General features: G+C 44.8%; 1 protein-coding gene across 3 annotated transcripts in view; it reads right to left on the reverse strand.

Moving 5' to 3' along the window:
- LOC110508658 (pre-B-cell leukemia transcription factor 1) overlaps positions 1–24250 on the reverse strand; it is a 73201-nt gene that overhangs the window by 9249 nt on the left and 39702 nt on the right. The window lies entirely within an intron of this gene.

The following is a 24250-nucleotide window of genomic DNA, read 5'->3' on the forward strand; positions in this document are numbered from 1 at the left end:
GACTGTGCTTCACTACGGTCCTGGACAAACAGGGCTGTTTCACTATGGTACTGGACCAACAGGGCTGTGTTTCACTATGGTACTGGACCAACAGGGCAGTGTTTCACTATGGTACTGGACCAACAGGGCTGTTTCACTATGATACTGGACCAACAGGGCAGTGTTTCACTATGGTACTGGACCATCAGGGCTGTGTTTCACTACAGTACTGGACACACAGGGCTGTGTTTCACTATGGTACTGGACACACAGGGCTGTGTTTCACTATGGTACTGGACACACAGGGCTGTGTTTCACTATGGTACTGGACACACAGGGCTGTGTTTCACTATGGTACTGGACCAGGATGTGTTTCACTATGGTACTGAACCAGGGCTGTGTTTCACTATGGTACTGGACCAGGCTGTGTTTCACTATGGTACTGGACCAGGGCTGTGTTTCACTATGGTACTGGACCAGGCTGTGTTTCACTATGGTACTGGACCAGGGCTGTGTTTCACTATGGTACTGGACCAACAGGGCTGATTCACTATGGTACTGGACCAACAGGGCTGTTTCACTATGGCACTGGACAAACAGCGCTGTGTTTCACTACGGTACTGGACCAGGCTGTGTTTCACTATAGTACTGGACCAACAGGGCTGTTTCACTATGGTACTGGACAAATAGGGCTGTGTTCCACTATGGTACTGGACCAACAGGGCTGTGTTTCACTATGGTACTGGACCAACAGGGCTGTGTTCCACTATGGTACTGGACCAACAGGTCTGTTTTACTATGGTACTGGAACAGGGCTGTGTTCCACTATGGTACTGGACCAAAAGGGCTGTGTTTCACTATGGTACTGGACCAGGGCTGTTTCACTATGGTACTGGACCAGGATGTGTTTCACAATGGTACTGGACCAACAGGGCTGTTTCACTATGGTACTGGACCAGGGCTGTTTCACTATGGTACTGGACCAGGATGTGTTTCACAATGGTACTGGACCAACAGGGCTGTTTCACTATGGTACTGGACCAGGATGTGTTTCACTATGGTACTGGACCAACAGGGCTGTGTTTCACTATGGTACTGGACCAGGGCTGTTTCACTATGGTACTGGACCAGGGCTGTGTTTCACTATGGTACTGGACCAACAGGGCTGTGTTTCACTATGGTACTGGACCAACAGGGCTGTTTCACTATGGTACTGGACCAGGATGTGTTTCACTATGGTACTGGACCAGGGCTGTGTTTCACTATGGTACTGGACCAGGGCTGTGTTTCACTATGGTACTGGACCAGGGCTGTGTTTCACTATGGTACTGGACCAGGGCTGTGTTTCACTATGGTACTGGACCAGGGCTGTGTTTCACTATGGTACTGGACCAACAGGGATGTGACCCACTATGGTACTGGACCAACAGGTCTGTTTCACTATGGTACTGGACCAGGGCTGTGTTCCACTATAGTACTGGACCAAAAGGGCTGTTTCACTATGGTACTGGACCAGGGCTGTTTCACTATGGTACTGGACCAACAGGGCTGTTTCACTATGGTACTGGACCAGGGCTGTTTCACTATGGTACTGGACAAACAGCGCTGTGTTTCACTACGGTACTGGACCAGGCTGTGTTTCACTATGGAACTGGACCAACAGGGCTGTGTTTCACTATGGTACTGGACCAGGGCTGTGTTTCAATATGGTACTGGACCAGGGCTATTTCACTATGGTACTGGACAGACAGGGTTGTGTTTCACTATGGTACTGGACCAACAGGGCTGTGTTTCACTATGGTACTGGACCAGGGCTGTGTTTCACTATGGTACTGGACCAGGGCTGTTTCACTATGGTACTGGACCAACAGGGCTGTTTCACTATGGTACTGGACCAACAGGGCTGTTTCACTATGGTACTGGACCAGGGCTGTTTCACTATGGTACTGGACCAGGGCTGTGTTTCACTATGGTACTGGACCAACAGGGCTGTGTTTCACTATGGTACTGGACCAACAGGGCTGTTTCACTATGGTACTGGACCAGGGCTGTGTTTCACTATGGTACTGGACCAACAGGGCTGTGTTTCACTATGGTACTGGACCAGGGCTGTGTTTCACTATGGTACTGGACCAACAGGGCTGTGTTTCACTATGGTACTGGACTAGGGCTGTGTTTCACTATGGTACTGGACCAGGGATGTGTTTCACTATGGTACTGGACCAACAGGGCTGTGTTTCACTATGGTACTGGACATGGGCTGTGTTTCACTATGGTACTGGACATGGGATGTGTTTCACTATGGTACTGGACTAGGGCTGTGTTTCACTATGGTACTGGACCAACAGGACTGTTTAACTATGGTACTGGACCAACAGGGCTGTTTCACTATGGCACTGGACAAACAGGGCTGTGTTTCACTATGGTACTGGACCAGGGCTGTTTCACTATGGCACTGGACAAACAGGGCTGTGTTTCACTATGGTACTGGACCAGGGCTGTTTCACTATGGTACTGGACCAGGGCTGTTTCACTATGGTACTGGACCAGGGCTGTGTTTCACTATGGTACTGGACCAACAGGGCTGTGTTTCACTATGGTACTGGACTAGGGCTGTGTGTCACTATGGTACTAGACCAGGGATGTGTTTCACTATGGTACTGGACCAACAGGGCTGTGTTTCACTATGGTACTGGACTAGGGCTGTGTTTCACTATGGTACTGGACCAGGGATGTGTTTCACTATGGTACTGAACCAGGGCTGTGTTTCACTATGGTACTGGACCAACAGGACTGTTTCACTATGGTACTGAACCAACAGGGCTGTGTTTCACTATGGTACTGGACCAACAGCGCTGTGTTTCACTATGGTACTGGACCAACAGGGCTGTGTTTCACTATGGTACTGGACATGGGCTGTTTCACTATGATATTGGACCAGGGCTGTGTTTCACTATGGTACTGGACCAACAGGGCTGTGTTTCACTATGGTACTGGACCAGGGATGTGTTTCACTATGGTACTGGACCAACAGGGCTGTGTTTCACTATGGTACTGGACTAGGGCTGTGTTTCACTATGGTACTGGACCAGGATGTGTTTCACTATGGTACTGGACCAACAGGGCTGTGTTTCACTATGGTACTGGACCAGGGATGTGTTTCACTATGGTACTGGACCAACAGGGCTGTGTTTCACTATGGTACTGGACTAGGGCTGTGTTTCACTATGGTACTGGACCAGGGATGTGTTTCACTATGGTACTGGACCAACAGGACTGTTTCACTATGGTACTGGACCAACAGGGCTGTTTCACTATGGTACTGGACCAGGGCTGTTTCACTATGGTACTGGACCAGGGATGTGTTTCACTATGGTACTGGACCAACAGGACTGTTTCACTATGGTACTGGACCAACAGGGCTGTGTTTCACTATGGTACTGGACCAACAGGGCTGTGTTTCACTATGGTACTGGACCAACAGGGCTGTTTCACTATGGTACTGGACCAGGGCTGTGTTTCACTATGGTACTGGATCAACAGGGCTGTGTTTCACTATGGTACTGGACCAACAGGGCTGTGTTTCACTATGGTACTGGACTAGGGCTGTGTTTCACTATGGTACTGGACCAGGGATGTGTTTCACTATGGTACTGGACCAACAGGACTGTTTCACTATGGTACTGGACCAACAGGGCTGTGTTTCACTATGGTACTGGACCAACAGGGCTGTGTTTCACTATGGTACTGGACCAGGCTGTGTTTCACTATGGTACTGGACCAACAGGGCTGTGTTTCACTATGGTACTGGACCAGGGCTGTTTCACTATGGTACTGGACCAGGCTGTGTTTCACTATGGTACTGGACCAGGCTGTGTTTCACTATGGTACTGGACCAGGCTGTGTTTCACTATGGTACTGGACCAGGCTGTGTTTCACTATGGTACTGGACCAGGCTGTGTTTCACTATGGTACTGGACCAGGGCTGTTTCACTATGGTACTGGACCAGGCTGTGTTTCACTATGGTACTGGACCAGGCTGTGTTTCACTATGGTACTGGACCAGGGCTGTTTCACTATGGTACTGGACCAGGCTGTGTTTCACTATGTACTGGACCAGGCTGTGTTTCACTATGGTACTGGACCAGGCTGTGTTTCACTATGGTACTGGACCAGGCTGTGTTTCACTATGGTACTGGACCAGGGCTGTTTCACTATGGTACTGGACCAGGCTGTGTTTCACTATGGTACTGGACCAGGCTGTGTTTCACTATGGTACTGGACCAGGCTGTGTTTCACTATGGTACTGGACCAGGGCTGTTTCACTATGGTACTGGACCAGGCTGTGTTTCACTATGGTACTGGACCAGGCTGTGTTTCACTATGGTACTGGACCAGGGCTGTGTTTCACTATGGTACTGGACCAGGGCTGTGTGTTGTGGACCACCCTGCTCTCCCTCTGTCTGCCACTAGAAGGCTCCCTAAGTAAAGGAGCAGAGCTTTCTGTCTCCTCACAGAGGTGGTGAAAACAACCAGGTGTAGCCTGTTCATTTCATCCACCATCTTTACCAACAAAGACAGGCAGCATACACTACACTATCAGGACAGAGTGTCCTGCATCGATTCATCTGTATACTAACCAACTATAAGGGCTAAATCATTCCCTGTAAACATGCAGTATTTACAATTGCTAAGAGTGACAATTTGACAGAATCTCGGTAAATGACAGTGGCTTGCTAAGAGAGAGATGTGCTGGAGTAGACTGTCTGTCTGGCACAGGTTTCAGTATGTTGCTATGCTCTGGTCTGTGGCTTTGTCCATGGGATGAGCTGCCTGCCTGCTGACCTCTCCAGTGAGAGAGACGTCAAGATGGATTCCTAGGCCGTCACGGAGAACCGGTCTCTCCCATGAACCCTCTCCCCTCCTCCTCCCCCTCCCCTCCCCCTCCCTCACCCCAATCAGCTCCACCATCCGAGCATGCAGACTCGGGAGGCAAATGTCAATGGCTATCAGACGACTGGAAAGGTCAGGGGTTCAGAAAGGAGAGTGAGTTTGTGTGTGTGTGTGTGTGTGTGTGTGTGTGTGTGTGTGTGTGTGTGTGTGTGTGTGTGTGTGTGTGTGTGTGTGTGTGTGTGCGTGCGTGTGTGTGTGCGCGTGCGTGTGTGTGTGTGTGTGTTGCGGGCGTTGACTTCTGTCAATATTTCTCCTGCCTGCATTCCTTCAAAACTTAAAAAGCCCTAAAGCTACACATCATTTCCACCTCAGTCAGTCAACTCCTAACTCATCTCTCATTCCTCAGCCGTAGAACCCTCCCAACAGACCAACTCTCAGACACTGTCTCTCCAGTCACAGTCACTATCTCTAACCTCCATGTCCCCTCTGAATTTAAAAGACTGAGACGAGATATAGAGAACAACAACATCGCCTTGCTATTCCTCACAGTCCAGTAGGACAACTTGACTAGAATACTGCGGGGTTCTTCTGACAACAACATGTAGGCTACTTCCGACTGGAGAGGAAACCTAATGGACTAAACTGATTTTTTAATTCCCCATATCTTCCAGTACAAGACTAAAAGCATGAAATGGATTAAATAAACATAATTAATAAAAAATAATCATACAATTCACTGTGCTGTGACATAATAACTCAAACCATAGCAATCAGCTTTATTTATTCCTGTTCAGTAAGGACAATGAAATCGATTAAAGGCCTTAATGCCAGTCCAGCATCAGTGAACTCTGTCACCCTAAAACTTTACATTATCATAATTATCTGGCAATAGGAGGCAGATTCATAATGCTACACCATAAATAAAATAAGAAAATGGCGCCGGAGAAGAAGGCTGATGTTTTACGTGTCACCAACCGATTGTGTTTTTGTTAGTTTATTTGCGTTGTTTGTAACTTATTTTCTACATAGTGTTGCTGCTACCGTCGCTTATGACCAAAAATAACTTCTGGACATCAGGACTGCGAATACTCACCAAGGACTGGCAGAATCCTTTTTTTCCTTTAACGAGTCCGACGAGCCCGACGTGAATGATAGACAGCTTTCTCGGGAACAGGCCCAGATCCCCGTGACTTGCATGAAGAGGAGGCAGAGAAAAGGGGGCCAGAGGGAGGGCTGCCTTCTAAGAATTTGAAGGCGATCGAATTAACCTCCACTTCCTTCCATTCTGCTAGCAAACGTGCAATCTTTGGAGAATAAAAAATATGACCTACGCGGAAGATTAAACTACCAATGGGACATTCCAAACTGTAATATCGTATGCTTCACGGAGTCGTGACGACGACACTATCAACATACAGCTTGCTGGTTATAAAAAATAACAGTGGCATCTGGTAAGACAAGGAGCGGCGGACTATGTATTTTTGTAAATAACAGCTGGAGCACGATATCTAACGAATTCACGAGCTATTGCTCGCCTGAGGTAGAGTATCTCATGATAAGCTGTAGACCACACTATCTACCTAGAGAGTTTTTTTTCGAAGCTGTTCGTAACCACCACAGACTGAGGCTGGCACTAAGACAGCATTGAATGAGCTGTATTCCGCCATAAGCAAACAAGAAAACGCTCACCCAGAGGCGGCGCTTCTAGTAGCCGGGGACTTTAATGCAGGGAAACTTAAATCCGTTTTACCAAATTTCTATCAGCATGTTAAATGTGCAACCAGAGGGGAAAAAACTCTGGACCACCTTTACTCCACACACAGAGACGCATACAAGGCTCTCCCTCACCCTCCATTTGGCAAGATGACCATAATTAAATCCTCCTGATTCCTGCTTACAAGCTAAAATTAAAGCAGGAAGCACCAGTGACTAGATCAATAATGGTCAGATGAACCATGGTCAGATGAAGCAGATGCTAAGCTACGGGACTGTTTTGCTAGCACAGACTGGAATATGTTCCGCGATTCCTCCGATGGCATTGACTTCATCAATAAGTGCATCGAAGACATCGTCCCCATAGTGACCGTACGTACATACCCCAACCAGAAGCCATGGATAACAGGCAACATCCGCACTGAGCTAAAGGCTAGAGCTGTCGGGTTCAAAGAGCGGGACTCTAACCCGGAAGCTTATAAGAAATTAGAGGTCGACCGATCATGATTTTTCAACGCAGATACTGACACCGATTGTTGGAAAACCAAAAAAAGCCAATACCAATTAATCGCCCGATTTTTATACATATATTTGTAATAATGACATTTACCGATTGTTGGAGAACCAAAAAAAGCCAATACCAATTAATCGCCCAATTTTTATACATATATTTGTAATAATGACATTTACAACAATACTGAATGAACAATGAACACTTTTATTTTAACTAAATATAATACATAAATCAAATCTATTTAGTCTAAAATAAATAATGAAACATGTTCAATTTGGTTTAAATAATGCAAAAACACAGTGTTGGAAAAGAAAGTAAAAGTGCAATATGTGCCATGTAAAAAAAGCTAACGTTTAAGTTCCTTACTTAGAACATGAGAACATATGAAAGCTGGTGGTTCAATATTCCCAGTTCTTCAATTTTCCCAGTTAAGAAGTTTTAGGTTGTAGTTATTATAGGAATTATGACGTGTCGACTATTTCTAACTATACCATTTCTATTTCATATACCTTTGACTAATGGATGTACTAATAGGCACTTTAGCATTGCCAGCCTAATCTCAGCAGTTGATAGGCTTGAAGTCATAAACAGAGCTGTGAAGCAAGCATTGCTAAGAGCTGCTGGCAAACACAGTAAAGTTTGAATGAATGCTTACGAGCCTGCTGCCGCCTACCATCGCTCAGTGAGACTGCTCTATCAAATCATAGACTTAATTATAATATAATAAACACAGAAATACAAGCCGTGGGTCATTAATATGGTCAAATCCGGAAACTATAATTTCAAAAACAAAACATTTATTCTTTCAGTGAAATACGGTATCGTTCCGTATTTTATCGAACGGGTGGCAACCCTAAGTCTAAATATTGCTGTTACATTGCACAACCTTCAATGTTATGTTATAATTATGTACAATTCTGCCAAATTAGTTCGCAATGAGCCAGACTGTTGCATATACCCTGATTCCGCGTGCAATGAACGCAAGAGAAGTAACACAATTTCCCTAGTTAAAATTGCCTACTAACATTCATTTATTTTAACTAAATACGCAGGTTTAAAAAAATATACTTCTGTGTATTGATTTCAAGAAAGGCATTGATGTTAATGGTTAGGTCCTTTTGTGCAACGATTGTGCTTTTTTCGCAAATGCGCTTTTGTTAAATCATCCCCTGTTTGGCGAAGTAGGCTGGGATTCAATGACAAATTAACAGGCACCTTATTGATTATATGCAAAGCAGGACAAGCTAGTTAACCTAGTAATATCATCAACCATATGTAGCTAACTAGTGATTATGTGAAGATTGATTGTTTCTTATAAGATAAGTTTAATGCTAGCTAGCAACTTACCTTGGCTCCTTACTGCACTCGCGTAACAGGTGGTCAGCCTGCCACGCATTTTCCTTGTGGAATGCAATGTAATAGGCCGTAATCGGCGTCCAAAAATACAGATTACCGATTGTTATGAAAACTTGAAATCAGCCCTAATTAATCGGCCATGCCGATTAAATCGGTCGACCTCTATAAGAAATCCTGTTATGCCCTCCAATGAACCATCAAACAGGCAAAGCATCAATACAGGACTAAGATCAAATCGTACTACAGCGGCACTGACGCTCGTCGGATGTGGCAGGGCTTGCAAACCATTACAGACTACAAATGGAAGCACAGCCGAGAGCTGCCCAGTGACACAAGCCTACCAGACGAGCAAAACTACTTCTATGCATGCTTCAAGGCAAATAACACTGAAACATGCATGAGAGCACCAGCTGTTCCGCAGCCGACCAGGACGTGAACTGCGATGCATGCGTTGACCAACTGGCAAGTGTCTTCACTGTCATGTTCAACCTCTCCCTGTCCGATTCTGTAATACAAACATGTTTCAAGCAGACCATCATAGTGCCTGTGCCCAAGAAAACTAAGGTAACCTGCCTAAATTACTACCGACCCGTAGCACTCACGTCTGTAGCCATGAAGTGCTTTGAAAGGCTGGTCATGGCTCACATCAACACCGTTATCCTAGAAACCCAAGCCCCACTCCAATTTGCATACCGCCCCAACAGATCCACAGATGATGCAATCTCTATTGCACTCCACACTGCCCTTTCCCATCTGGACTAAAGGAACACCTATGTGATAATGTCATTCATTGACTACAGCTCAGCGTTCAACACCATAATGCCCTCAAAGCCCTTTAATAAGCTAAGGTCCCTGGGACTAAACACCTCCCTCTACAACTTGATCCTGGACTTCCTGACGGGCCGCCCCTTATAGAGTGAGGGTAGACAACAACACATCCGCCAAGCTCACCCTCAACACAGGAGCCCCTCAGGGGTGCGTGTTCAGTCCCCTCCTGAACTCCTTGCTCACTCATGACTGCACAGACGGGCACGATTCCAACACCATCATTAAGTTTGCCGATGACACAACAGTGGTAGGCCTGATCACCGACAATGACGAGACAGACGGCCGTGTGGTGCCAGGACAACAACCTCTCCCTCAATGTGATCAAGACAACAGAGAAGATTGTGGACTACAGGAAAAAGAGGACCAAGCACACCCCCATTCTCATCGATGGGGCTGCAGTGGAGCAGGTTGAGAGCTTCAAGTTCCTTGGTGTCCACATCACCAACAAACTAGAATGGTCCAAACACACCAAGACAGTCATAAAGAGGGCAGGACAAAACCTATTCCCCTTCAGGAGACTGAAAAGATTTGGCATGGGTCCTCAGATCCTCAAAAGGTTCTACAGCTGCACTATCGAGAGCATCACTGCCTGGTATGGCAACTGCTCGGCCCAGTACATCACTGGGGCCAAGCTTCCTGCCATCCAGGACCTCTATACCAGGCGGTGTCAGAGGAAGACCCTAAAAATTGTCAAAGACTCCAGCCACCCTAGACATAGACTGTTCTCTCTGCTACCGCACGGCAAGCGGTACCGGAGCGCCAAGTCTAGGTCCAAGATGCTTCTAAACAGCTTCTACCCCCAAGCCATAAGACTCCTGAACATCTAATCAAATGGCTACCCAGACTATTTGCATTGCCCTTCTCTTACGCTGCTCTCTGTTATTATCTATGCATAGTCACTTTAATAACTCTACCTACATACTACCTCAATTACCTCAACTAACCGGTGCCCCCACACATCGACTCTGTACCGGTACCCCCTGTATATAGTCTTGCTATTGTTACTTTACTACTGCTATTTAACTACTTATTACTTTTTTTTCATATTATTATTAATATTTTTTAAACTGCATTGTTGGTTAGAGGCTCGTAAGCAAGCATTTCACTGTAAAGTCTACACCTGTTGTATTCGGCGCATGTAACTAAAACAATTTGATTTGATTTGAAATAAATGGCTGTTCCACAACATCAAATGAAAACCTTGGTATTGTTAGAATGGTGTTGTTTCCCATTGGTCCAACTCATTGATAGGTCTCTCAGGCCAGTATTCTCAGACCATCTGTGTGTGGAGGATGGTTGGTTTGCAGTGGGTCTTATTTCAGACTAACAGTGTGTTTCTATAAAAAGACTGCCATCATTTCATCTTGACCGTTACAGACAGGCTTTAATTGAACAGTGAGAGGACTCACAATCTCCCTCCCTCTGTACTCATGTTTAATTCAACCTGTTTAATATCTCTCTCTCTCTCTGAATTAAGACTATTGTTTTGTTTTCGTTCAAATGACAGCTCATAGTCCTAACTTTTCTGTCTTATTGGGTTGTAAGATGTTTGCAAAGCACAAGTCTGAACACAAACACAAACCTACCACGCAGCCACCCATACAAACACACAGAAAATACAAATCCTTAAAACAGCCCTCTCTGCATATTGGCAGACTACCTCTCTCTCAGCCCCCAGCCACGGCTCCCAGTGAGCGCTTTTAAATGAAAGCATGTTTAATTAATGATGTTGAAGTATTCTGTCACAATTAGGAAGATGTACGGCCAAACAAGGCAGCAGTGATTTCCCTGACAGCCATGATGAAGGTTTACCCTCCTCGCCTCTGACTGGCAGCTAGCAGCCAACGCTGGACCGGTTCCATTTCACGTCGATACAGTAACGCAATACACTCCTCTGCAGTTCTGTGTGTATGTGTGTGTGCGTATGTCTGTATGTGTGTGTGTATGTACTGTATGTCTGTGTGTGAGTGTGGGTGCGTGCGTGCACATATCCGTGTGTATGTGCTTCCTCTGCCTTGGTCTGGACGAAGTCACAGTGCCAGGCATATACGCAGGGTTTGTATTGATTCTGTGGGCACACGTCATCCAGGGTTTCAGCGATTCATAAATCAGCTGTGCTCCTGACACAGGATGCGCAGTGCTGTCTGTGTGGGCCTGTCTCTGTGTGTGTGTGTGTGTGTGTGTGTGTGTGTGTGTGTGTGTGTGTGTGTGTGTGTGTGTATGTGTGTGTGTATGTGTGTGTGTGTGTGTGTGTGTGTATGTGTGTGTGTGTGTGTGTGTCTGTATTTGGGCCACAGTCAGCTGGAGTGGTTGCGACAGCAACATGCTAATGGAACATCACTACCATTCATCCCTGCCACACGGCATTCTGGGACAGAAAAAAACAACAACCTGAAATCCTGAAGAAGCAGTTTGATGATTTACAATGGACATGATGAGTATCACAAACAACTAAAACAAATTATCAACAATATCCCTAGACCTTAAAGGGAAATTCACCTCTGTTTCACTGTATATGCCCATTAATATGGAATCATCGCTCAAGGCATTAAACTCATCCACTGCTCTGCATGTGTTGGTATCATGGTATGAGGAATCTGTCAGCATAGAAATAATAAATTATATTAATTTCTGAGTGGTTCATCTGATAGAAGCATAAAGCTACTGATGCTAAGCAGCGCAATATTTATTACATGTATGGGTATCTACTGGCATGGGTAGCACAGTGTCTATTAGAGTCAGTCTACAAGCATGTTATGTTCCTTATTTTAAATCATCAAGCAGTTTTGTCCTTAGAAATGTTTACTCCCCACTGTGTTCACGGGAAAGTCTCCTTGGCCCAAAATGTCCACTCCATCACCAGATAATGGGGACTAGAACAACTCCAGTACACAAGGGCAAAGCCATAAAGAACCTCTAAAACACTTGCTTTATGCTTTATCAGCCATCTCCAGAGTCATGTTTGAAAGCGGGCAGAACCCAGAGTGTTATAGCTGACAGAGGCCGGGCAGACGACAAGGACAATAAAAAAATAAGGGAACAAGAAAGAGAGAGAGAGGAGGAAGAAGGAAGGTTGGGAAAAAAAAGTGGAGAGGGATGGATTTATGGAGGGAGGGAGAGAGGAAAGTCGAAAAATAAAAATGGAATATGAAAGCGAGGAGGTGTCAATTAAAAAAATGAACCCCAGTGCATTTGGGAAGTGACAGCTGGTGGGAGACGAGCTGACAGGCGTCACATTAGGCGGATTTGGTGGCCGCTCCCTCTCCTTCCTCCCCTCCTCTCCCCCTCCTCCGCACTGGTGACTGATCGACCGACCGATGGTTCCTCATGCAGTTAGATGCAGTGAAAGAGGCCAGATGAGGCATGGCAGCGCAGAGCAAGGGGAGCAGGGCAAGACAAGGTCCACACAAGGCACCAACTTGGTGGGTGTTTTTCAGCTAAACCTTCCCCTAAATTTACTCCTAATAACGGTAATGATGGTGCCGATCATCTGAGGCTTAAGCAGGCCAGGCTGAGTCTTGAGGGGCCGGTCCCAATAACGAGGCAGCAGCAGCCAAATGCCTCCCTCCCGCCAGAGGAGGAAAGACCATTCAGACCCCCCCACCCCCCACACAGTTAAAGGCCTCTCCATTAAAATAATGTATTATTCAAAATAGGCAATACATTAGCCCCCAAGCAATCGTTTGTCCTTTCTTAAGGTGTCTTAAAATATATCGTCTTGATCTAATCAAACCCATGCTCGGGTTCATGCAGTTTTAATCGCCCCGGGGCGTCAATGGAAATCATGATGGCTGAATATCCTCTTCTTGATAAGTTGCGAGTGTTGTTGAGCAGGGAGCTGTATAGTCAGCTAACTATGAGAGAGTTAAAGGCCTCTATACGAAGTATTATAAAGTGCATTCGGAAAGTATTCAGACCCCTTCCCTTTTTCCACATTTTGTTATGTTACAGCCTTATTGTAAAATAGATTTTTTTTAAAAATCCCCATCAATCTACACACAATACCATATCATGACAAATTGAAAACAGGTTTTTAGACATTTTTGCAAATTTATAAAAAATTATAAACAGAAATACCTTATTTACATAAGTATTCAGACCCTTTGATATGAGACTTGAAATTGAGCTCAGGTGCATCCTGTTTCCATTGATCATGCTTGAGATGTTTCTACAACTTGATTGGAGTCCACCTGTGGTAAATTCAAATGATTGGACATGATTTGTAAAGGCACACACCTGTCTATATAAAGGTCCCACAGTTGATAGTGCATGTCAAATCAAAAACCAAGCCATGAGGTTGAAGGAATATTCCTTAGAGGTTCGAGAGAGGATTGTGTCGAGGCACAGATCTGGGGAAGGGTAGCAAAAACTTTATGCAGCACTGAAGGTCCCCAGGAACACAGGGGCCTCCATCATTGTTAAATGTAAGAAGTTTGGAACCACCAAGACTTTTCCTAGAGCTGGTCCCCTGGCCAAACTGAGCAATCGGGGGAGAGGGCCTTGGTCAGGGAGGTGACCAAGAACCCAATGGTCACTCTGACAGAGCTCCAGAGTTCCACTGTGGAAAAGGAAGAACCTTCCAGAAGGACGGTGAAGGTGGTAGTGCTTCACCGAAATTCTCGGGACCTCAGACTGGGAGCGAAGGCTCACCTTCTAACAGGACAACAACCCTAAGCACACATCAAAAAAACAATGCAGGAGTGGCTTCGGGACAAGTCTCTGAATGTCCTTGAGTGGCCCAACCAGAGACTGGACTTGAACCCGATCAAACATCTCTGGAGAGATGAAAACCTGCTCAAGAGCGCTCTGGACCTCAGACTGGGGGCAAAGGTTCACCTTCCAACAGGACAACAACCCTAACCACACAACCAAGACAATGCAGGAGTGGCTTCGGGACAAGTCTCTGAATGCCCTTGAGTGGCTCAGCCAGAGCCAGGACTTGAACCCGATCAAACATTTCTGGAAAGAACTGAAAATAGCTATGCAGTGACGCTCCCCATCCAACCTGACAGAGCTTGAGAGGATCTGCAGAGGAAAATGGAAGAAACTCCCCAAATAAAGGTGTGCCAAGCTTGTAGCGTCATACCCAAGAAGACTCAAGGCTGTAAATGCTGCCAAAGGTGCTTCAACTAAGTACTGAGTAAAGGGTCTGAATTCTAATGTAAATGTGATATTTCCGGGTTTTTTTAAATGTAAATTTGCTAACATTTCTAAAAACCTGTTTTTGCTTTGTCATTATGGGTTATTGTGTGTAGATTGATGAGGGAAATAAACAATTTAATCAATTTAGAATAAGGCAGTAACGTAACAAAATGTGGAAAAGTCAAGGGGTCTGAATACTTTCTGAATGCACTGTATACCCTAGGCAGGCTCACTTTTGGTGGGAACATCTTCTGATCACATACAGCACAACAAGTAATACAGTGTCTGGTAGATTGAATTCAGTTTTACCGGTCAGGAAACATAAGGCTTCATTCCCAGAACCAATGGGAAACCTAGCTGGGCTATTAGTAAAAACAAGTTAATAATGCTTAGTTTACTCATGGTCTCTCATCTCAGAGAGATGAAAACAGCTGTGCTCTTGAGTGTAGTGAGTCATGAAGCTGGTGAATTACTACAGTGATTGTTTACCTGTTATTTTTCTATGTTTTTGTGTTGACCTGTGTTGAAATGTCATATATTTGACCTGTTCTGTAACATGGTGTAGGGATGATTCATTTGGGGAAGACCATACATATTTAAATCACATTTAATTATCAACATCCCTCCCAACACTAGATCTCATCAATCAAATAACACTGACCCGAGGAGTCAATTTTATTTTAATGTTGTTAATTGTGTGTGTGTGTGTTCGTCTGTGTGACACTGATGTACCAAAGGGACCGGGTCATTGTGACTTAATCTCCATTCCTGAGGGTGGAATCAGTTGGGGGTACGTTCATTACCTTTCATTAAAAATGCTGCCTCCGGCGTTTACCATCTACCCATCCAGGCTCTAACTAATTATAACCAACACACTGACTGTCAGCATGGAAATGGGAAAATGTTTTGGGGTTCCCTCATTAGATAAAAAAAGATGGGTGGGTGTTCTAAACTAGTAACATAGTGGCAGGAGTGTTATCCTGGTGAGGTCACGAAAACCTCAAGGCCTTAAAAAAATATGCCCTGAATGGTTTCCCTAACTTTCGGCAAGGACTTGTTAGCCTGAAAGTCATGCAGCAAATGGCAGCAGCCACCAGAGACAGACGCAGTGCTCCAGGAGTTGGTGAAGAGATGGATAGTAGTTAGAACCGCATGGAGCTCAGAGGTGACTGTCCATGAGTAGCTGGAGTCCTGCCCTTTATTGTGCCCCGACTGTGGCTCTACACGGGGCCTCTCCGCAACACATTGATCCGGCATCCAACGAGAGGCCAACAACATGCTCCTTCTGGGGTCCCTGTGGTGTGTGTTCGTGTGTATGGCACGTTTCATAAGACTCCGCTCTTTGACTGGTGATGAGTTTATGCGAGGTAATTAACAGTAATTAATCCTTAATTACAGTAATTAGCCGAGTCGCAGTAAATTAAGCCACATCTGGAGGCAGGCAGGGAACTAGGCTGTACAAGCCAGGGCGGGCAGGTTTATTTTTGGCAAAGGGGAGACGCTGACTCCATCTGACAGCATTTGGTTAGGCCTACCTGGGACGTTCCACAGCTCCCTCTGTAGTTTAGGGGGTGTTTACACCCCTGTGTGGTAGATCCTGGGACAAGACAAGGATGAGTAGAGGGTTTGTTGGTGGGAAACAGATTCATTACAGAACAACATCAGCTGATCTCCGGGGGGGAAAATCTCCCTGCAGCTAGCAGGCAGAGGACATCCACCATATGGCCACTCGTAAACAACCACATTATTGCCACACTGTTCACACTCTGCCTTGCCATTAGAACACGTGAGACATGAATGTGACGTAAGGGGATGCGAGAACACAGATTTCCCACTAACCGTTGTTTCATTTTATTTCACAATGCATCTTGGTTGGTAACAAGTATTTAGCAGATCCACAGAAAGCAAAGAACAAGAGGAAAGGAAGCTTCAATGAATGCCTGAAGTTGTGATACCATGACTGTAAGTTCTCTGACTCCTGTTTAGATTCAGACTCCCTAAACCTACAGTGTATAGAGTGATAGAGTGTGATGACCATTAATATTGTAAATCTTGAGCACTATAGCTGCTCTGGGTGGAAAAATTGCCTCATTGCATTTATCAGGGAGTCTCCAATCCCATCAAGGCTGAAGTCAGTCGGGAGAAAAAGAAACGCAGCAGATTTCTGCCGAGTGTGCGATTTGTTTGCAGGCTGTCACTAGCTGCCTGAGATTCCCAGGAGGGTTACTGTTGTTGCGACTGAGTCCTGCTGTAAAAAAAACACTGCCTGTGCAGTAAAACAATGTGAGCCATCACACTGGATTACAGGAGGCTATGCTCCACACACTGAGACCGGCATTTAAACAAGGAGAAAAGAGGAAACCATATCATAATGTACAATACTCTCCTCCCTTCAGAGTGTTGTCTGTCTATCTTACACCTTAAAACTATTTTCAGTCCGTTTACATTACTTAAAGGAGAAATTTGACACAACCCAACGTGCACTACCCCCTGACCCTTCATTTATTTTTCTGCATTAGTCTACCACCATTAGCAGAATTAGCAATCTACCCAATCACAGTAATTAGCTGCATGGATCATCATCCACAGAGGGAAGAGAGAGAGGGAGAGGGTGAGAGGGGGCTCCTAAGGACTGGAGAGATCAGTGCTGTTGAAGCTGGAGATGGGGCGGTGGATACTGGATATGCCTGCAGGCCCCACATAGTGAGTGTCTCAGTCTATAGCAGACAGTGGCATGGGGCACAGGCCCCTCACACACCCCACACCCTTCCCAAAACTACCACCAACGTAGCGGACCCAGCTAGTCATTAATCGTAGCCACAGGCCTTTGGGGGGGTTGAATTGATGCAAGGATAGTGGGTCACAGGAGCCCCTGCTGTCAATCATCAGTGTGTGTGTGTGTGTGGGGGGGGGGGGGGGGGGGGGGGGGTGTCATAGGATTAGCCTCCAGCCATGGTGAGGGTATAGCCTAACGGGGGCAAAAAGTGTTCATGCAAAACAGAGATAGAAAATGCAGTGCTAGACATAATTTGCATGAGAGACAGATCAAGTCAACCGTCATTTTTGCACCAAAAGCAAATCATCCCTTTTGAGAAGAATAGTCAAAATATTTGTCTTTAACTGTCAGGGAAAGTTCAAGTCTCACACCGACAGTACAGCTAGCCCCGGAGAAATCAACAAACTGCAGTAACACCATACAGAGAAAGGCCTGTTACTTATGCACATTACACAACTAAGGAGGACCTGGCCCTGTAAAAACTCTGTTATCACGCAATAATATACACAGGTCAACACTAGCCTGGTCCCAAGTCTGTTTGTGTTGCCTTCCCAACTCGCTGTGACAATGACTACAATGACTACAGAAAGAGTACCGACTCCGGCCCTGCTTGCTATGTATTAGAATCTGAGTGAAGATGTCTTTAAGACAGTGGGATATAAGCAAGGTTGGGTAGGTTACAGTCTAAATGTAATATATTACAGTTATTAGTTACCTGTCTAAAATTGTAATCAGTAACGTAACTTTTGGATTACCCAAACTCAGTAACGTAATCTGATTACATTCAGTTACTTTGAGATTACTTTCCCCTTAAGCGGCATTAGAAGGCAAAAATGTATGTTACCAATTGGACATTTATTGCAGGATAAATCAATGTTCAAGTTTACATAGCTGGCCATATTGTCACACCCTGACCATAGAGAGACTTTTTATTCTCTATTTTGGTTAGGTCGGGGTGTGACTAGGGTGGGTGATCTAGTGCATTTATTTCTATGTTGGCCTGGTATGGTTCCATATCAGAGGCAGCTGTTTATCGTTGTCTCTGATTGGGGATCATATTTAGGCAGCCATTTCCCCACTGGGTTTTGTGGGATCTTGTTGATGCCTGTGAGCTCTACAGAACGTCACATTTTGTTGCTCTTTATTGTTTTTGTGAGTTTCAATTTATTAAACATGTGGAACGCTATGTACACTGCGCCTTGGTCCGAGTATGATTACCACGACAATCGTGACACATATATGGATGGTACATTTTACTCTATGGGTTGGTAATGTTGGCTTCTTCTAACCCTTCGCTTTCTACTACATATAATAATACGATTTAAATGATATATTTACATTAAAACCAAATTCTATAAGAAATACAGTCATTCCAATAAATGTTATACCCCTTGATCTTCAAGAATAGGACTTGGAAATATGGAAGTATAGATTAGCCAAATTGTTTTACATGAGCATAACCCCAAAACTAAGGACTTATTGGCCAGCCCTACTCGTTGTTTATTATTTTGTTGTCATGGAGGACTGATTGGGCTGATTGATTTGAGTTGAAAAATAAATGTCACGCTCATGGAATGGCATGCTTTGAGCACTACTGAAAAGTGCTATTTACATGTGGAAAATGAATTCAATATGCTGCATTTACTATAGGCCTATTGTTTACCTTTTAGTTGGTGACACTTTGATATCTTGATAATATGCAGATGTTTAAAGGGAAAATCCACAGATGAAACAATAACAACACGGTCGCCCCGCCTCTGTTTTGGTAAAAAGCTGAGGTATGGGCCTGGAGAAATGTAACCACTCTCAAATCAAATCAAAGTTTACTTGTCATGTACGCCGAATACAACAGGTGTAAACCTTACAGTGAAATGCTTACTTACAGGCTCTAACCAATGGTGGCAAAAAAAGGTATGTGTGTGTATGTGTAGCTAAGTAAAGAAATAAAACAACAGTAAAAATACATTTGAAAAAAGAGTAGCAAGGCCATATACAGACACCTGTTAGTCAGGCTTATTGAGGTAGTATGTACATGTAGGTATCGTTAAAGTGACTATGCATATATAATGAACAGAGAGTAGCAGAAGCTAAAAAGAGGGGTTGGCGGGTGGTGGGACACAATGCAGATAGCCCGGTTAGCCAATGTGTGGGAGCACTTGTTGGTCGGGCAAATTTAGGTAGCATGTACATGAATGTATAGTTAAAGTGACTAAGCATATAAGATAAACAGAGAGTAGCAGCAGCGTAAAAGATGGGTTGGGGGGGGCACACAATGCAAATAGTCCGGGTAGACATTTGATTACCTGTTCAGGAGTCTTATGACTTGGGGGTAAAAACTGTTGAGAAGCCTTTTTGTCCTAGACTTGGCACTCCGGTATCGCTTGCCATGCGGTAGTAGAGAGAACAGTCTATGACTGGCGTGGCTGGGGTCTTTGACAATTTTTAGGGCCTTCCTCTGACACCGCCTGGTGTAGAGGTCCTGGATGGCAGGCAGCTTTGCCCCAGTGATGTACTGGGCCGTACACACTACCCTCTGAAGTGCCTTGCGGTCGGAGGCCGAGCAATTGCCGTACTAGGCAGTGATGCAACTGGTCAGGATGCTCTCGATGTTGCAGCTGTAGAATCTTTTGAGGATCTCAGGACCCATGCCAAATCTTTTTCGTTTCCTGAGGGGGAATAGGCTTTGTCGTGCCCTCTTCACGACTGTCTTGGTGTGTTTGGACCAATCTAGTTTGTTGTTGATGTGGACACCAAGGAATTTGAAGCTCTCAACCTGCTCCACTACAGCCCCGTCGATGAGAATGGGGACGTGCTCGGTGCTCCTTTTCCTGTAGTCCACAATCATCTCCTTAGTCTTGGTTACGTTGAGGGATAGGTTGTTATTCTTGCACCACCCGGTCAGGTCTCTGACCTCCTCCCTATAGGCTGTCTCGTTGTTGTCGGTGATCAGGCCTACCACTGTTGTGTCGTCAGTAAACTTAATGATGGTGTTGGAGTCGTGCCTGGCCATGCAGTCGTGGGTGAACAGGGAGTACAGGAGGGGACTGAGCACACACCCCTTGGGAGCTCCAGTGTTGAGGATCAGCATGGCAGATGTGTTGCTACCTACCCTCACTACCTGGGGGCGGCATGTCAGGAAGTCCAGGATCCAGTTGCAGGGGGAGGTGTTTAGTCCCAGGATCCTTAGCTTGGTGATGAGCTTTGAGGATACTATGGTGTTGAACGCTGAGCTGTAGTCAATTCTCACATAGGTGTTCCTTTTGTCCAGGTGGTAAAGGGCAGTGTGGAGTGCAATAGAGATTGCATCATCTGTGGATCTCAGGTTAATAGACAGAGCTATGGATGCAAGGACTGACCCTCCATGTGTAACGATGTGCGCTGAGAGTCGGGAAGCAAGTTCAGGGAGTGAACACATTTAATAAAGGAATCCATAACAAGAAACAGGAACAACGCCCAGCCATGAAGCTGAAACAGAAATATTAGCGCCTGGGGAAAGAACCAAAGGGACTAACATACAGTATATAGGGAAGGTAATCAAGGAGGTGATGGAGTCCAGGTGAGTGTCATGAGGTGCGTGACGATGGTGACAGGTGTGCGGGATAATGAGCAGCCTGATGGCCTAGAGGCCGGAGAGGGAGCACACGTGACACCATGCTATCAAAATTAAAATGTCTACAGTGTTGGTTGCACAATCCATCACTGAACCACCAGTCAGTCGTACTGTGTCTTCAAAGTACAGTATCTTAAAATACTATTGTACAGAACTATTGTTAGTGCTTTTCTGCCTTGTACAATTAAAAAAACATGACTTATGTTCAAAATATCATAACAACAGATCAATTTCAATTCTCCCAGTGAAGAAAACACAATCTCAAATGAAGCTTCTCAAGACACATGGAAATCACTTTAAAATACATATACGCACACAAAACCTTGGCAACAGCAGAATTAAAAGCACGGCCCATTAAATCAAACTAAAACAATTACTATGGCAATATGGAAAAGGAACAAAAGCAGGAACACGTCAGTCAGAGAGATAGTAAGTGAAGAAAAACAGAAACATAACAGAAACATAACAAAAGACATAGTATACACTAATGGGGGAAAAACGATGTGCAAGGAAAGCTCCCAGTCAATAGCAGAAAGCAATAATGAGAGTTGTAATTGTAAACTGAACAGACGGACAGGAGAGCAGAAATACAACTGTAAGGCCACAATGACTGCCAAGTTCAGTTTAGAAAAGGAAGGGGAAAGGGTACCCTACACCTTTAAATGGTTTTTATCATGAAACAAAACATAATTGATGTCAGATAAAAACCTGGTTGCCTCTGCCAGGAGGCTGAAACTTGGCCGCAAGTGGATCTTCCAGCAAGACTATAACCCCAAGCACACATCGACGTTCACAAAGAAATGGTTCATTGACCACAAATCCACATTTTGCAATGGCCATCAGTCTCGGGACTTGAACCCCATTGAGACCCTGTGGTTGGAATTGAAGAGGGCAGTCTATAATCGCAGACGAAGAATGTCAAGGATCTGGAAAGATTATGTGTAAAGGAATGGTTCAAGATCCCTCCCAATGTGTTCTCCAATCTAATAAAACATTTTTGAAAAAAATTATCCATTATCCTCACAAGGCAAGGTGTTGAAAGGTAAACAAAACCTCTTTCTCTGAGCAATTATTAGTATAAAATAATATACATTTCTAAATGTTTGAGCATACAATATAGCTCAGCATTTTAATTATTTATTTTATAGTCTTTTTTTGTGTGTTTTTATCAAGGGTGCCAATCATTTTGGACCTGATGGACATCAGTGGAGGCTGCTGACGGGAGGACGGATTATAGTAATGGTCGGAATGGAGTGAATGGAATGGTAACATCTTTTTTGGAGGGGTTTTCATGTGTTTGATATCATTCCGTTCACTTCATTCCAGCCAACACACTCCATTTCAGCTATTACTATGAGCCGTCGTCCCCTCTGCAGCCTCCACTGCTGTCCATAAATATATGGAACATCGATTCATCTTTACAGACGGGGTGTAGAGGGTGAAGTAGCTGTGTCTATTTGGGTCAAGCCCATCTCCTCTTTGTGACAGAGTCGCCAATGTTCTTTTCTGTGAGAATTTGGGGTGCCTATGTGTGGTGCTAATGGAGAGGGATGAGGGGAGTTGGGGGGGGGGGGGTGTGCTCCTGCCAGATTAGGGCTTGGTCTGTGCCAAGGTTATAAACGGGCTGTTATCAGCCTTCCAAACAGAATAACCCTCTCTGTATCAGCACCCAAACATATGGGTGCACACAAAGACCCAGTCGCCCTGACAGACACCCCCATTTAATTACACACAAAGCAAGGCCAGTACCCCTCTCTCTCGTGCACACGCACGCGCACACGCAGACACACACAACGTGAGAGAAAGGTGGATATTTTTTAGGTAGGATATATTCTCTAATGCCTAAAATAAGTATTATACCACAACACCCTGTGTTCAGCACTCCCAATTCATGAAGGAGTTTATTAGATCTGAACAGCACACAGCCACATCAACCAACTTCACAGTCCGTTTCAGTCAGGTCTCAACTTCCTGGGACTGGGACACTCATCCCTTTCCCTCACTTGATATATATTTTAGAGTCTCGTTCAATAAAGTAGAAAATGTCACAGAGGTGCAATAACCGCAATCACATAAAATCGTGACGGCTTGGACAAGCTATGCACAAATGACAGTGTCCCCTTCCACTGGTGCAATAAAGTTTTATTTGGATAAATCTGCCATAAAAAAGGGGTTTTGAAGGTTGTCAATGGGGAATAATTGGTCTGGTTTATTGGTGTGATCATATTTCTCACCAGCTTTTTTCCCTGTCAACAGTATGACTAAGTCTTGAATAAGACGTGGAGGATCTGTAAAACAGCTGTTGTCTTTAACCCTTTAACCTCTATAACTGAGTGGATAGAAAATAAATATGAAGAGAAAAAAAACCCAGAGATGCTATGATATGACAATCAACTGCTTTAGTACTGCAGTTTTCCAAACTCCCGTAATCTTAGATATAGAGGACAATGTCACAATGTCTATCCACCTCATTGGCTGATGTTGCTATGGGCACAAAGCAAACAACGGAAGTGATGGAGTCAAGTGGTTTGCAAGTGATTTCAGTTTTTCTAATGGTTGTCAATTCCTTTTGGGTCTTCTTTTGCACTGTGCTCATCTCTCTGCCTGTCCTGTTTGCAAGGCATCAGCGCAACAATGTTATCATAACCAGCCAAAAGCGATCACACCAATGTACTTTCTCTCCTCAACTTTCCCCGACAGTTAAAGTGGCCTATGCTGTCGGCCTGTTTTACATTCAGCAATTAGCAAGAGCCTATATCTTTACCTTGCATTTCACAAGAAGAGGAAGGGCCTATTGTGGAGAGGCCTGCGTAGGCTATAGCCTATTGTGGAGAGGCGTAGGCTATAGCCTATTGTGGAGAGGCCTGCGTAGGCTATAGCCTATTGTGGAGAGGCGTAGGCTATAGCCTATTGTGGAGAGGCTTGCGTAGGCTATAGCCTATTGTGGAGAGGCTTGCGTAGGCTATAGCCTATTGTGGAGAGGCCTGCGTAGGCTATAGCCTATTGCGCACAGCTGGAAGAGCTGATGTGAAGCCAAAGTAATGATGTGATGTGAAGCCAAAGTCAGAAGGAAAATATAAGGTAGATATTAGGCCATTCATTAGCTAAATATTATGCAACCATTTGGATCAGTTTGGGCTTAAGGACAACAAAGTCAAGGTATTGGAGTGGCCATCACAAAGCCCTGACCTCAGTCCTATAGAAAATTTGTGGGCAGAATTGAAAAGGCGTGTGCGAGCAAGGAGGCCTACAAACCTGACTCAGTTACACCAGCTCTGTCGGGAGGAATGGGACAGAAACCAGAAACGTTTGATCCAAGTTAAACAATTTAAAGGCAATGCTACCAAATACTGTGTATGTAAACTTCGGACCCACTGGGAATGTGATGAAAGTAATAAAAGCTGAAATAAATAATGCTCTCTGCTATTATTCTGACATT

The sequence above is a fragment of the Oncorhynchus mykiss genome, chromosome 28 (assembly GCF_057628025.1).
Source record: "Oncorhynchus mykiss isolate SJ-2025 chromosome 28, ASM5762802v1, whole genome shotgun sequence".
NCBI lineage: Eukaryota > Metazoa > Chordata > Actinopteri > Salmoniformes > Salmonidae > Oncorhynchus > Oncorhynchus mykiss.